Here is a 14,006-nt window from a genome sequence, read left to right on the forward strand (position 1 = left end):
ATCACACGTACGTATGTACTTGTTCACATGAAATACGCACGACACTGGTATGGCATTTTCTTATATAAAAAGATAAAACTATTTAGAAATAGTAATAAGTTTACACTTAAGCTAACAAATGTGAATCTTCACATCACCCTTATTTACACGAAATTTATCCGTCAAAACCACCGCGTCATATATGTATCAATCACACGTATGTACTTGTTCACATGAAATACGCACGACACTGGTATGGCATTTTCTTATATAAAAAGATAAAACTATTTAGAAATAGTAATAAGTTTACACTTAAGCTAACAAATGTGAATCTTCACATCACCCTTATTTACACGAAATTTATCCGTCAAAACCACCGCGTCATATATGTATCAATCACACGTATGTACTTGTTCACATGAAATACGCACGACACTGGTATGGCATTTTCTTATATAAAAAGATAAAACTATTTAGAAATAGTAATAAGTTTACACTTAAGCTAACAAATGTGAATCTTCACATCACCCTTATTTACACGAAATTTATCCGTCAAAACCACCGCGTCATATATGTATCAATCACACGTATGTACTTGTTCACATGAAATACGCACGACACTGGTATGGCATTTTCTTATATAAAAAGATAAAACTATTTAGAAATAGTAATAAGTTTACACTTAAGCTAACAAATGTGAATCTTCACATCACCCTTATTTACACGAAATTTATCCGTCAAAACCACCGCGTCATATATGTATCAATCACACGTATGTACTTGTTCACATGAAATACGCACGACACTGGTATGGCATTTTCTTATATAAAAAGATAAAACTATTTAGAAATAGTAATAAGTTTACACTTAAGCTAACAAATGTGAATCTTCACATCACCCTTATTTACACGAAATTTATCCGTCAAAACCACCGCGTCATATATGTATCAATCACACGTATGTACTTGTTCACATGAAATACGCACGACACTGGTATGGCATTTTCTTATATAAAAAGATAAAACTATTTAGAAATAGTAATAAGTTTACACTTAAGCTAACAAATGTGAATCTTCACATCACCCTTATTTACACGAAATTTATCCGTCAAAACCACCGCGTCATATATGTATCAATCACACGTATGTACTTGTTCACATGAAATACGCACGACACTGGTATGGCATTTTCTTATATAAAAAGATAAAACTATTTAGAAATAGTAATAAGTTTACACTTAAGCTAACAAATGTGAATCTTCACATCACCCTTATTTACACGAAATTTATCCGTCAAAACCACCGCGTCATATATGTATCAATCACACGTATGTACTTGTTCACATGAAATACGCACGACACTGGTATGGCATTTTCTTATATAAAAAGATAAAACTATTTAGAAATAGTAATAAGTTTACACTTAAGCTAACAAATGTGAATCTTCACATCACCCTTATTTACACGAAATTTATCCGTCAAAACCACCGCGTCATATATGTATCAATCACACGTATGTACTTGTTCACATGAAATACGCACGACACTGGTATGGCATTTTCTTATATAAAAAGATAAAACTATTTAGAAATAGTAATAAGTTTACACTTAAGCTAACAAATGTGAATCTTCACATCACCCTTATTTACACGAAATTTATCCGTCAAAACCACCGCGTCATATATGTATCAATCACACGTATGTACTTGTTCACATGAAATACGCACGACACTGGTATGGCATTTTCTTATATAAAAAGATAAAACTATTTAGAAATAGTAATAAGTTTACACTTAAGCTAACAAATGTGAATCTTCACATCACCCTTATTTACACGAAATTTATCCGTCAAAACCACCGCGTCATATATGTATCAATCACACGTATGTACTTGTTCACATGAAATACGCACGACACTGGTATGGCATTTTCTTATATAAAAAGATAAAACTATTTAGAAATAGTAATAAGTTTACACTTAAGCTAACAAATGTGAATCTTCACATCACCCTTATTTACACGAAATTTATCCGTCAAAACCACCGCGTCATATATGTATCAATCACACGTATGTACTTGTTCACATGAAATACGCACGACACTGGTATGGCATTTTCTTATATAAAAAGATAAAACTATTTAGAAATAGTAATAAGTTTACACTTAAGCTAACAAATGTGAATCTTCACATCACCCTTATTTACACGAAATTTATCCGTCAAAACCACCGCGTCATATATGTATCAATCACACGTATGTACTTGTTCACATGAAATACGCACGACACTGGTATGGCATTTTCTTATATAAAAAGATAAAACTATTTAGAAATAGTAATAAGTTTACACTTAAGCTAACAAATGTGAATCTTCACATCACCCTTATTTACACGAAATTTATCCGTCAAAACCACCGCGTCATATATGTATCAATCACACGTATGTACTTGTTCACATGAAATACGCACGACACTGGTATGGCATTTTCTTATATAAAAAGATAAAACTATTTAGAAATAGTAATAAGTTTACACTTAAGCTAACAAATGTGAATCTTCACATCACCCTTATTTACACGAAATTTATCCGTCAAAACCACCGCGTCATATATGTATCAATCACACGTATGTACTTGTTCACATGAAATACGCACGACACTGGTATGGCATTTTCTTATATAAAAAGATAAAACTATTTAGAAATAGTAATAAGTTTACACTTAAGCTAACAAATGTGAATCTTCACATCACCCTTATTTACACGAAATTTATCCGTCAAAACCACCGCGTCATATATGTATCAATCACACGTATGTACTTGTTCACATGAAATACGCACGACACTGGTATGGCATTTTCTTATATAAAAAGATAAAACTATTTAGAAATAGTAATAAGTTTACACTTAAGCTAACAAATGTGAATCTTCACATCACCCTTATTTACACGAAATTTATCCGTCAAAACCACCGCGTCATATATGTATCAATCACACGTATGTACTTGTTCACATGAAATACGCACGACACTGGTATGGCATTTTCTTATATAAAAAGATAAAACTATTTAGAAATAGTAATAAGTTTACACTTAAGCTAACAAATGTGAATCTTCACATCACCCTTATTTACACGAAATTTATCCGTCAAAACCACCGCGTCATATATGTATCAATCACACGTATGTACTTGTTCACATGAAATACGCACGACACTGGTATGGCATTTTCTTATATAAAAAGATAAAACTATTTAGAAATAGTAATAAGTTTACACTTAAGCTAACAAATGTGAATCTTCACATCACCCTTATTTACACGAAATTTATCCGTCAAAACCACCGCGTCATATATGTATCAATCACACGTATGTACTTGTTCACATGAAATACGCACGACACTGGTATGGCATTTTCTTATATAAAAAGATAAAACTATTTAGAAATAGTAATAAGTTTACACTTAAGCTAACAAATGTGAATCTTCACATCACCCTTATTTACACGAAATTTATCCGTCAAAACCACCGCGTCATATATGTATCAATCACACGTATGTACTTGTTCACATGAAATACGCACGACACTGGTATGGCATTTTCTTATATAAAAAGATAAAACTATTTAGAAATAGTAATAAGTTTACACTTAAGCTAACAAATGTGAATCTTCACATCACCCTTATTTACACGAAATTTATCCGTCAAAACCACCGCGTCATATATGTATCAATCACACGTATGTACTTGTTCACATGAAATACGCACGACACTGGTATGGCATTTTCTTATATAAAAAGATAAAACTATTTAGAAATAGTAATAAGTTTACACTTAAGCTAACAAATGTGAATCTTCACATCACCCTTATTTACACGAAATTTATCCGTCAAAACCACCGCGTCATATATGTATCAATCACACGTATGTACTTGTTCACATGAAATACGCACGACACTGGTATGGCATTTTCTTATATAAAAAGATAAAACTATTTAGAAATAGTAATAAGTTTACACTTAAGCTAACAAATGTGAATCTTCACATCACCCTTATTTACACGAAATTTATCCGTCAAAACCACCGCGTCATATATGTATCAATCACACGTATGTACTTGTTCACATGAAATACGCACGACACTGGTATGGCATTTTCTTATATAAAAAGATAAAACTATTTAGAAATAGTAATAAGTTTACACTTAAGCTAACAAATGTGAATCTTCACATCACCCTTATTTACACGAAATTTATCCGTCAAAACCACCGCGTCATATATGTATCAATCACACGTATGTACTTGTTCACATGAAATACGCACGACACTGGTATGGCATTTTCTTATATAAAAAGATAAAACTATTTAGAAATAGTAATAAGTTTACACTTAAGCTAACAAATGTGAATCTTCACATCACCCTTATTTACACGAAATTTATCCGTCAAAACCACCGCGTCATATATGTATCAATCACACGTATGTACTTGTTCACATGAAATACGCACGACACTGGTATGGCATTTTCTTATATAAAAAGATAAAACTATTTAGAAATAGTAATAAGTTTACACTTAAGCTAACAAATGTGAATCTTCACATCACCCTTATTTACACGAAATTTATCCGTCAAAACCACCGCGTCATATATGTATCAATCACACGTATGTACTTGTTCACATGAAATACGCACGACACTGGTATGGCATTTTCTTATATAAAAAGATAAAACTATTTAGAAATAGTAATAAGTTTACACTTAAGCTAACAAATGTGAATCTTCACATCACCCTTATTTACACGAAATTTATCCGTCAAAACCACCGCGTCATATATGTATCAATCACACGTATGTACTTGTTCACATGAAATACGCACGACACTGGTATGGCATTTTCTTATATAAAAAGATAAAACTATTTAGAAATAGTAATAAGTTTACACTTAAGCTAACAAATGTGAATCTTCACATCACCCTTATTTACACGAAATTTATCCGTCAAAACCACCGCGTCATATATGTATCAATCACACGTATGTACTTGTTCACATGAAATACGCACGACACTGGTATGGCATTTTCTTATATAAAAAGATAAAACTATTTAGAAATAGTAATAAGTTTACACTTAAGCTAACAAATGTGAATCTTCACATCACCCTTATTTACACGAAATTTATCCGTCAAAACCACCGCGTCATATATGTATCAATCACACGTATGTACTTGTTCACATGAAATACGCACGACACTGGTATGGCATTTTCTTATATAAAAAGATAAAACTATTTAGAAATAGTAATAAGTTTACACTTAAGCTAACAAATGTGAATCTTCACATCACCCTTATTTACACGAAATTTATCCGTCAAAACCACCGCGTCATATATGTATCAATCACACGTATGTACTTGTTCACATGAAATACGCACGACACTGGTATGGCATTTTCTTATATAAAAAGATAAAACTATTTAGAAATAGTAATAAGTTTACACTTAAGCTAACAAATGTGAATCTTCACATCACCCTTATTTACACGAAATTTATCCGTCAAAACCACCGCGTCATATATGTATCAATCACACGTATGTACTTGTTCACATGAAATACGCACGACACTGGTATGGCATTTTCTTATATAAAAAGATAAAACTATTTAGAAATAGTAATAAGTTTACACTTAAGCTAACAAATGTGAATCTTCACATCACCCTTATTTACACGAAATTTATCCGTCAAAACCACCGCGTCATATATGTATCAATCACACGTATGTACTTGTTCACATGAAATACGCACGACACTGGTATGGCATTTTCTTATATAAAAAGATAAAACTATTTAGAAATAGTAATAAGTTTACACTTAAGCTAACAAATGTGAATCTTCACATCACCCTTATTTACACGAAATTTATCCGTCAAAACCACCGCGTCATATATGTATCAATCACACGTATGTACTTGTTCACATGAAATACGCACGACACTGGTATGGCATTTTCTTATATAAAAAGATAAAACTATTTAGAAATAGTAATAAGTTTACACTTAAGCTAACAAATGTGAATCTTCACATCACCCTTATTTACACGAAATTTATCCGTCAAAACCACCGCGTCATATATGTATCAATCACACGTATGTACTTGTTCACATGAAATACGCACGACACTGGTATGGCATTTTCTTATATAAAAAGATAAAACTATTTAGAAATAGTAATAAGTTTACACTTAAGCTAACAAATGTGAATCTTCACATCACCCTTATTTACACGAAATTTATCCGTCAAAACCACCGCGTCATATATGTATCAATCACACGTATGTACTTGTTCACATGAAATACGCACGACACTGGTATGGCATTTTCTTATATAAAAAGATAAAACTATTTAGAAATAGTAATAAGTTTACACTTAAGCTAACAAATGTGAATCTTCACATCACCCTTATTTACACGAAATTTATCCGTCAAAACCACCGCGTCATATATGTATCAATCACACGTATGTACTTGTTCACATGAAATACGCACGACACTGGTATGGCATTTTCTTATATAAAAAGATAAAACTATTTAGAAATAGTAATAAGTTTACACTTAAGCTAACAAATGTGAATCTTCACATCACCCTTATTTACACGAAATTTATCCGTCAAAACCACCGCGTCATATATGTATCAATCACACGTATGTACTTGTTCACATGAAATACGCACGACACTGGTATGGCATTTTCTTATATAAAAAGATAAAACTATTTAGAAATAGTAATAAGTTTACACTTAAGCTAACAAATGTGAATCTTCACATCACCCTTATTTACACGAAATTTATCCGTCAAAACCACCGCGTCATATATGTATCAATCACACGTATGTACTTGTTCACATGAAATACGCACGACACTGGTATGGCATTTTCTTATATAAAAAGATAAAACTATTTAGAAATAGTAATAAGTTTACACTTAAGCTAACAAATGTGAATCTTCACATCACCCTTATTTACACGAAATTTATCCGTCAAAACCACCGCGTCATATATGTATCAATCACACGTATGTACTTGTTCACATGAAATACGCACGACACTGGTATGGCATTTTCTTATATAAAAAGATAAAACTATTTAGAAATAGTAATAAGTTTACACTTAAGCTAACAAATGTGAATCTTCACATCACCCTTATTTACACGAAATTTATCCGTCAAAACCACCGCGTCATATATGTATCAATCACACGTATGTACTTGTTCACATGAAATACGCACGACACTGGTATGGCATTTTCTTATATAAAAAGATAAAACTATTTAGAAATAGTAATAAGTTTACACTTAAGCTAACAAATGTGAATCTTCACATCACCCTTATTTACACGAAATTTATCCGTCAAAACCACCGCGTCATATATGTATCAATCACACGTATGTACTTGTTCACATGAAATACGCACGACACTGGTATGGCATTTTCTTATATAAAAAGATAAAACTATTTAGAAATAGTAATAAGTTTACACTTAAGCTAACAAATGTGAATCTTCACATCACCCTTATTTACACGAAATTTATCCGTCAAAACCACCGCGTCATATATGTATCAATCACACGTATGTACTTGTTCACATGAAATACGCACGACACTGGTATGGCATTTTCTTATATAAAAAGATAAAACTATTTAGAAATAGTAATAAGTTTACACTTAAGCTAACAAATGTGAATCTTCACATCACCCTTATTTACACGAAATTTATCCGTCAAAACCACCGCGTCATATATGTATCAATCACACGTATGTACTTGTTCACATGAAATACGCACGACACTGGTATGGCATTTTCTTATATAAAAAGATAAAACTATTTAGAAATAGTAATAAGTTTACACTTAAGCTAACAAATGTGAATCTTCACATCACCCTTATTTACACGAAATTTATCCGTCAAAACCACCGCGTCATATATGTATCAATCACACGTATGTACTTGTTCACATGAAATACGCACGACACTGGTATGGCATTTTCTTATATAAAAAGATAAAACTATTTAGAAATAGTAATAAGTTTACACTTAAGCTAACAAATGTGAATCTTCACATCACCCTTATTTACACGAAATTTATCCGTCAAAACCACCGCGTCATATATGTATCAATCACACGTATGTACTTGTTCACATGAAATACGCACGACACTGGTATGGCATTTTCTTATATAAAAAGATAAAACTATTTAGAAATAGTAATAAGTTTACACTTAAGCTAACAAATGTGAATCTTCACATCACCCTTATTTACACGAAATTTATCCGTCAAAACCACCGCGTCATATATGTATCAATCACACGTATGTACTTGTTCACATGAAATACGCACGACACTGGTATGGCATTTTCTTATATAAAAAGATAAAACTATTTAGAAATAGTAATAAGTTTACACTTAAGCTAACAAATGTGAATCTTCACATCACCCTTATTTACACGAAATTTATCCGTCAAAACCACCGCGTCATATATGTATCAATCACACGTATGTACTTGTTCACATGAAATACGCACGACACTGGTATGGCATTTTCTTATATAAAAAGATAAAACTATTTAGAAATAGTAATAAGTTTACACTTAAGCTAACAAATGTGAATCTTCACATCACCCTTATTTACACGAAATTTATCCGTCAAAACCACCGCGTCATATATGTATCAATCACACGTATGTACTTGTTCACATGAAATACGCACGACACTGGTATGGCATTTTCTTATATAAAAAGATAAAACTATTTAGAAATAGTAATAAGTTTACACTTAAGCTAACAAACCATAATTTTAATAGATAAAAAATATAAATAAAACACTCACCAGCTAATAATATCCTTTCTGCATCTTCCCGAGTCAATTTTCCATGGTACCAATTTATACCAAGAGCATCTTGGTTGGACATTGTAAATGAGAAGATCTAGGGAAGACAGAAATATAAGTTTTTATTATCACAATGTAGAATAGTAAAATATGCATGTAGGTAGTGGACTAGGTATAAAAAGTTCTTTTTGGGATAGTGGGTACCTAGTCCTTGCAAAGTGATGCCCAACACAAACAATAGGTACCCAATAGTATTATTATTCCCAAACACCCAACTTGGGGACATGGTGTGGCCCATTGAAGTACCTATAAACTCCTAAGCCAATAGTACACATCTATGCAAAAATTAATTAATTAATCAACTTACTAGAAGAGCATTTTTTCTTTTTTGTTTTTGCTATAAAAACACTTTGGAGTGTTTGGAGACCTGACCTTGAAGTTAATTGAAATCAAGTGGTTGACAAGTGATTATAGGTACGTGGTACCTACTGATGAAACAAGAGTACTTTACCTGTACAAGACCAAGGGCTACTTCATTACAAAACAAAAGTAGATCACACACCCTGGGGAAACCCTGTTATTGAACTTTCTTTGCTGATTTGATATCAATTAATTTTTATTGATAAGGGAGCTCACTCTGGTATGGAGTGGAGAAGAAAGAAGAATAGAAATAGAACAAAAAACGAATAGAAGAAAGAGGAATGGAATGGAAGAATCAACAAGAAACAAGAACAAAAATCTTGAGCAAAACAAAAAAAATCACGGAGGTGAGATGGAAGTGGATATGGTCCATGCAACAAGTGGATCCGGAATGTTCAAAAGCATCCCACCTCAGCTCAGCTTATCATTTTGAAAATGGGTAGGTATTTGCTCAAAAATCAAGATTTTTTGGTAATTTGTGAATCTTCACATCACCCTTATTTACACGAAATTTATCCGTCAAAACCACCGCGTCATATATCAATCACACGTATGTACTTGTTCACATGAAATACGCACGACACTGGTATGGCATTTTCTTATATAAAAAGATAAAACTATTTAGAAATAGTAATAAGTTTACACTTAAGCTAACAAAATAGTAATTATGAGTCATACTTAGGCTAACGAAAATTAAAATAAATGAGAGTATCTACAAGAAAGAAATAGGCACTCAAAACGTCCAAATGTCTGATGAGTGAGATGATGAATTTGATGTCAAAATTGAAGATGTTAAAAGAGATAATAAACATCAACACAATATGTAGATGTATCATAAATGCAATCATGTTAATCTTGCCACTTGGGGAATATTTTTCCCCCAACATTTGAACGCTCTGGTAGAAGGAAAGCGAAGTGAAAAAGAAAGAAGAAAGTTTGAAGTAAAAAATATTGCATAAAGTTGAATATTTACAATCATGGCAAAGTTCGATGTGTGGACATGCTTTATTGCTTTCCACAATGTCATTTTCTACCCATGCTCTTTCTGACCACATGATCAGTGGTCAGAAGTCGCATCACCAAGATAAGATTTCTCTATTTCAATAGACACCCAGATATAGGGTACCAGTTTATCAACCTTTTAGGGGTAGATCTTTTTTACCTTCCTTCTCCTATTAAATCCAATAGGAAGGGAAGTAATGTAATCATCTGATTTCCCAGTATCTCTAGAACATTGAGGCAAAGGGCCTAATATCTCCATGAGATAGAGACAAGCAGATAATCTCCACAAGACAACCGAGTATCTCTACAGCAGTCAATTTCAGAAGACAGCTGAGTACCTCTACACGAAGAGAGAGCTGACCCTCCAGAAGACAGCTGACTATGTCTGCAAGAGGAGACCAATCCACAAGAAGAGATGGGATCGCTGATCTCCACAAGAAGACATATTATAGACTGTCCCGTCCTTTGTATCTCCAGGTGTAGATAGGAGGCGGATATACAGGGTCTCATGTTGATAGTGATCAGGAGCCACCTTGTATCAGAAACAAGAGTGATGATTGGAAGGTATGAGGACATCCAGAATATCCGACGAGAAGTCTTCTCCCAACTGTGAAAAACAAAACGAGATATATTAATATATGTGACGAAGTTTTTTTTTATATGTATATAATTTTTCGGGGGGGTTATAACGCCATTGCATAACTGATGAGGTTTGTAATGACGCTAATTTTACCATGCATCCATTCCGGCAAGTAACCTCGCATTATTAACCCCACCCAGCCTGAGGCCGGAAAAATTCCAGCAGCACATGATTGTCCAGAGGTCATCTCTTAGGATACCAACGTTGAACTTCAGTGATCAATTGGGAACTGGAACATTCAACATGCTATCGCCGGTATAAAAATTTCAAAGGCAAATCTTTTACAAATATCCACCTCGAAATCGCGCTATGTCGTTTGTGGGGCAGAACTCACATTGTTCGTAGTCATTACATAGTACTTGAAAGATGTGGCCAAAGTGGGGCTACTTATAAAAAAAAAAAAAAAAAAAAAAAAAGTAATTGGAAAAAAAAATGCCTGGTTGAGTTTATTAAAAATATTTATTTTAATCAAAGTCTATAAGGTAAAATGAATTGACAAAAGTATCATAGATTTTTCTTATTTAAAATAATACGAATTGTCAAAATATAAATACAAATCACGTGAAAGGGAAGCATTATTTACCAATAAATTTTTTTTATTGTTTTTCATACCCAAAGGTATGCTGGTCAGCATGTATTGTCAGAAAACTCATGCTTATGAGTGAGGATATCCTCAAGTATTGCCCTATTGCCTACAAATATAGCTATACCTGCATTTTTTAGGGTTCATTCTATTATTCACCCTCGTCGGGGTAGCTTAACCCATGTGATCAAAGGACCTAGACAAATTTCCCATTTAAATCAAGAAATTGTGCATACTCAATTTTAATTTTTTGGGACTTACAATGTAGACGCCAACCTATCACACACAAAAAGAAGTTTATGAATACCTATTTCATATTTGTAGACGAGTCTTAGATTTGTGATGAACCTACCCAAAACCTTCCTCAAAATTAGTTTATCTAAAATGGTCACTGAAAAGACAAAAACAGCAAAGATTTCTTTTGCCAACCTATCACACACAAAAAGAAGTTTATTAATTAATACCTATATCATATTTGTAGACGAGTCTAGATTTGTGATGAACCTACCCACAACCTTCCTCAAAATTAGTTTATCCTGAAAAGACAAAAACAGCAAAGATTTCTTTCTTCTTTTAATTAAATAACGCGAATTGTGATCAGGATTCAGTGCTATATCAAGATAGATAATAAGTACCTGCAGCAGGTTGTTCCTTATCTACAGAGGAACACTGAGAGTTACTCATACCATGTTACTTGATATAACAGGTTCGAATCCAAATCATGACTTTTTTTTTTAGGATGGAGTTGATAAATCGCTCATCTTTACAGTAGAACTTGCTATTATCTTTTCAATTCATGCATTGGGTTTACAGTTACATGTATTAGCTTAGATTATATCTAATGGTTGAATTTCCACTCAACAAATCCCACAGGTAAAAATTAAGAAATTGTGATCAGGATTCAGTGCTATATCAAGATAGATAATAAGTACCTGCAGCAGGTTGTTCCTTATCTACAGAGGAACACTGAGAGTTACTCATACCATGTTACTTGATATACTTAACAGGTTCGAATCCAAATCATGACTTTTTTTTTTAGGATTGAGTTGATAAATCGCTCATCTTTACAGTAGAACTTGCTATTATCTTTTCAATTCATGCATTGGATTATATCTAATGGTTGAATTTCCACTCGACAAATCCCACAGGTAAAAATTAATTAAAAGTTTTCCACTTTTTTTTCTACACACAAAAACGAGAATAACTCAAAATTGATAGGATCAGATAAAATATTGATTATTTAACAAAAAAATATGGAAGACACAGTTGTGAATAATTGAATTCATAGTAGGTACCTACAGATAAGAGGATCGAAAGCTTCACATGGTTTAAATTCAAATTTTCAAAAGTTACATAGTGAATAATAATGAATATCCTTACATAGTCTCAAAGAAAACTATTACTCCTCAAAAGCTCAAAACTAGATTTGACATTCTGAGCAACGTACAGAAATGAAATTCAAGGAAATTAGTCCAATCAAAACCAAAAAGTAAACGTGTTTCCTTTAAAGTTTTCCACTTTTTTTTTCTACATACGAAAACGAGAATAACTCAAAATTGATAGGATCAGATAAAATATTGATTATTTAACAAAAAAATATGGAAGACACAATTGTGAATAATTGAATTCATAGTAGGTACCTACAGAGAAGAGGATCGAAAGCTTCACATGGTTTAAATTCAAATTGTCAAAAGTTACATAGTGAATAATAATGAAAATCCTTACATAGTCTCAAAGAAAACTATTACTCCTCAAAAGCTCAGAACTAGATTTGACATTCTGAGCAACGTACAGAAATGAAATTCAAGGAAATTAGTCCAATCAAAACCAAAAAGTAAACGTGTTTTCTTTGGATTGATAAGTCTAACATGAGAACTTTCTCATATATCTACAGTTATACAGTCCTTAAACCATGTGAAAGCCGCAGAATAATTGACATAATATTTCCGTAGAGTCAGTCAAACAATGAATAACGATAGTATAAAAAATATTAGAATTCCATAAAGGCAACAATACTGAACAGTAAAAAAATATTGCTTCTGTAAGTCATCAAGTTAAGCATAATACCTACTGAAGTTGAAGAATCTGAGAACAGTCCTTACCAATCTAATTTAGGGCCAGATCTACAATCTCATGTTACTTTTTATGAGGATTAAGGTCACTGTATGACTGCTAAGTGCTAAGGTCTTTATTTAGTGGCATGGTATTGCGTACTAGTAAGCGCTAGGTCGGGGGGTTTGATTCCTGTCCGGGGTGAAATTTATCTTAAACAGATAGGGGTCGTTCTCGGAACGGCTTTCTCCTATCCTGTCCTCTTCTCTTCGATTTCAGTACAATCTCCTCTGCAGTAACAGTTCCCTCTATCAAACCTCATAGAAATATTTTTTTACTTTCTATTACCTTTACGTATAGGGAACCTATACAAGGCAATGAGAAAGTATTGCAATCGGTCCAAATTTTCAAAATCGGGAAATGGGTGGAAATATCCGTTTTGGGGTCCCCTGAT

The 14,006-nt window shown here is 32.8% G+C and overlaps 2 long non-coding RNA genes across 2 annotated transcripts; both read right to left on the bottom strand.

Moving 5' to 3' along the window:
- Positions 1 to 8,855: 8,855 nt before the first annotated feature.
- LOC113472563 lies at positions 8,856 to 9,573 on the bottom strand. Its single transcript, XR_003394820.1, has 2 exons — positions 9,367 to 9,573; positions 8,856 to 8,952 (listed from the first exon to the last, which is right to left on the bottom strand). It is a non-coding gene; the product is annotated as an uncharacterized LOC113472563 (long non-coding RNA).
- A 1,784-nt stretch (positions 9,574 to 11,357) lies between these two features.
- On the bottom strand, positions 11,358 to 12,065 carry LOC113472562. Its single transcript, XR_003394819.1, has 2 exons — positions 11,930 to 12,065; positions 11,358 to 11,776 (listed from the first exon to the last, which is right to left on the bottom strand). It is a non-coding gene; the product is annotated as an uncharacterized LOC113472562 (long non-coding RNA).
- Positions 12,066 to 14,006: the final 1,941 nt, after the last annotated feature.

Source organism: Diaphorina citri, unplaced genomic scaffold (genome assembly GCF_000475195.1).
Source record: "Diaphorina citri unplaced genomic scaffold, Diaci psyllid genome assembly version 1.1 scaffold6229, whole genome shotgun sequence".
In the NCBI taxonomy this organism is placed as follows: domain Eukaryota; kingdom Metazoa; phylum Arthropoda; class Insecta; order Hemiptera; family Psyllidae; genus Diaphorina; species Diaphorina citri.